The sequence below is a fragment of the Larus michahellis genome, chromosome 8 (genome assembly GCF_964199755.1).
Source record: "Larus michahellis chromosome 8, bLarMic1.1, whole genome shotgun sequence".
Taxonomy (NCBI): Eukaryota; Metazoa; Chordata; class Aves; order Charadriiformes; family Laridae; genus Larus; species Larus michahellis.
In genome coordinates this window covers 39,759,766-39,763,105 of record NC_133903.1, presented here as the reverse complement: position 1 = coordinate 39,763,105, position 3,340 = coordinate 39,759,766, and positions in this window count along the sequence as shown.

Here is a 3,340-nt window from a genome sequence, read left to right as displayed (position 1 = left end):
CATTGTCAGACTGCAATGTGATTATTTGTTTGGGAAATGTTTTGTTTCTGGGTTACCTAAAGATCAGACATAACCATCTTTTGGGTTTGATCCCTTGGGAGGGAAGTCAGGAAAATATGCTTGAAAAAACATCGTTAGACTTGAGAGGATTTATAGGCACATGGTCTCGCTTCCTGTACACCTCCTTCCATCCCCTCGCTCGGGCAGCCAGCTCAATGCCTGCAAAGAAGCCATCCCGGTGGGAGCAGCTCCCCCGCTCCGGTCCCGGAGCTCTGCCAGGGTGTGTGGGGGATGCCGGGGGCCCTGCCAGCCCAGGCTCCCACACCGGCCCCCGGGCACGAGGGCTCCAGCCTCCCCCACATCGCAAAGGGAAATGATGCTGTCAGCCTTTGCATCTGACGTAACCCCTTATAAATCTCCCAACCAAAGGCGATGGGCTCATGCTGCCTGTGTTTGACTTGGTACATTTTTCTCATTTCTCTGGATCTTTAAGTTGGAAGCCATAATGTCTTTCAGGTTTGGTTTTTTTACCAAGACAACACTGTCCAGCCAAGATGGAGCAAAAAATGCTCCTCTCTGGTCCTTGTGGTCCCAGGGAGAGGAGGGAAATGGCAAGCACTGCACCCCAAGTCAGTTTTGCCTCCTGATGAGCCCCGGTGGGGAGCTGGCACCAGGGATGCATCACCCCTGGGGCACGGCAGACCTCCTGAAACAGGAGGAAGCCTTGCTGATGGTGCCTGCTATTAACCTCCGGGCTGTTCCCTGCGAGGATGCGGAGGGCTGGGAAAGCTGGCCCGCTCCTCACAGGCCTGCTCCTTCCCACCAGCCCTGCAGGAGATACCATCTCGGGGCCGCACCCGGCGAGATGGGAATGACGGCGCAGAAGAAGCCGCTGCAGGGATCCCTGGAGTGATGAGATCATGCTACCAGAGCAGATGTCGCCCTGTTTATTAAGCGTGCTGGCGGCAGGAGAAGTTCACAGCCTGAGTTAGCTGAGCACAGACAAACCCCGTCTTTCAGCAGTTTCCTGAATACGCGTGCTGGGGAGTGGGAGTTCATCGGAGCAGATACCATGCCCTGAGGAACCCCGGCCCCACAGCCGGGGGGGCTCCCAGGGCACAACCCCACCAGCAGCTATCTCTTCTGCTCAGCAGCAAGCAGCAATGCCGGGGCCAGTTTGTCTTTCACATCATGCCAAATAGCTACTGGGAATTCCCAATACCCATGACAGTTTGCTTGTATGTCTTCATATATTGCATTCAGTAGTGTGGGTGAGGGTAAGAAAATTGCATGTCTGTCCTCTTTTCTCCTTTGGAGCATACATGATGCCCTGGAGATTCAGATGAAGAAGATATTTCCATTTCTCTTTTTTTTTGGTGACTGCCTCACAAACACCCCTCTGCCAAGGGTGCAGGTCTTCCCCATTGCCGCCTCGGTCCCAGTGAGCAGCAGGCGCGTGGGAGCCATGTTCCACAGCCAAAGGCCAGGGCCACCCCGGGAGCGCTGGGAGGGCGAGGATGAGCCCCTCGGTCTCCTCCCTGACGGGGCAGCGCCAGGACAGGGCCGGGCAGGCGGTATCCCTCCGGCGGGGCCGCTCGGCAGGGCAGGCCTCTGCAGGTTCACCTCCACCCATGGGCGCTCGCGTGCCCCAGGCTCAGCTCCCAATTTCCCACCACACATCCTGCTCCTGTCTGTAGCACGGGCTGCAGAGGACAAATCGGGGCCGGTCCTGCCCCGTCCCCACTGGGATCAGAGAGGGCTGGTGCGCTGCAGGAGGATATGGGGTTTGGCAGACGTGCGATGGATGGCAATGGCCCCAGAGCTTCCACATAAGGAAGCCCAGACCAGCGTGAGCACCTCGCTTGAGTCCTCTGGCTCCAGGCACATGTTTGCAGGAGCTTGTGCTGGCAGAGATGTTGCGTTTTTTATCGCTGTCTCGATACTAAATAGACCATGTTGTGACTGGGCTGTGGCTGACGGCTTTGGCTCTGGGAAGTAAACTGTGAGTCTGCTCATGGCGGTTGGCAGGGCCGTGCCGGCTCCTCACACGTGGGCTGTCTGCAGGTGGACAGGCCCAAAATGGAGCTGTCTTTCAGAGCAGGGCTTCCTCCACCTGTCCTGGGCCAGGGAGGGCCCAAGTGTGCCCAGAGGTTGTGCTTCCAATGAGAAAAAAAATGCAATAACCTCAAGGAGTGTGACCGTCATGGCCAGTGGGGTTTGGTGGCTCTTGGCCAGGGCCAAATTCCCAGGTACTGCAGCGGGCAGCACTGGCAAGGTGTGCAATCCCAGGGCGTGGAGGAAAACACCTACAGTGCAGGCAAGCTTGAACCGTTCTGTTATCAAGCATGATTTTATCAGACCATCCTCTCCTCTGTTGCCAAGGCTTATGAAGTTGCACCTGAACTGAGGGCGTCTGGGCAGCACATCCAGCAGAATCCTTGGCGCGGGCGTTGGGAACGGTAATGGCAAGATGGTGCTTCCTTCAAACCCATTCGGATACCAACAGGCCAAATAGGACGTGGGTGTCTGTATCCCTTTACAGTCCTGCAGTGTGTAGCTTACACTAAAGGTGGACCCTTAGCTACTTCAGGCTTCTGGAAGTTCCCCCAGGAACAAGACAGGACTGCCAGATGGGAGCCCCAGAGCACGCAGGGATTTCAGCGAGGAGTCACTTGCTGGTGCATGTGCTGCTGCCAGCCTGGTGTGATACTGCAGAACATGTGCTGACTTGATTTGTTGTGCTTTTACATTTCTGGAGTAAGAGGGCTACTAATCTGTCTGTCGGAGGTATTTTGTCACATGAATTTTATGGACTGTGGTAAATAAGTGTTGATGTTTTGCTGAATTAAAATTGAATTTAAATGTAACCCTTGTCTCTTGCCAGTTGGGGTTATGTGGCACTGTGAGACTGGCTTGTGGAGACTGCCTGCAGTTCTATTTATTTTGTAAAATATTTTGGCAAAGCTGTGGCATCCTGTTTCCTTGCTGTGAGCAGAGAGAAGAAAGTAGTTAAAGAAGCACAGAACTTCAGTACAGTCACAAGGTTACCCTTAGGAATAAGCCGCTGCTACAGCTTGAAGCTAAATGAGATTTTTACAAGTCCAGAACAAGTTGCAAATAAAACCACAGAGCAAAGTAATCCCCTTGGCAAAGAGTAACTTTAAGAAACTGAAGCGCTAGGAGCGAATGCAGGCAGGATCGGTGCTGGTGAGATCTGCAACCTCGTTTAGCCCATGTTGTCCCCCCGTTTGTCCCTCTGCCGAGGCACGCGATGCTCTGCAGTGCAGGGGTGGAGGGTGAGAGGGACGGGCTCACCGGGGGCGGGGTGCAGGACAGCTAG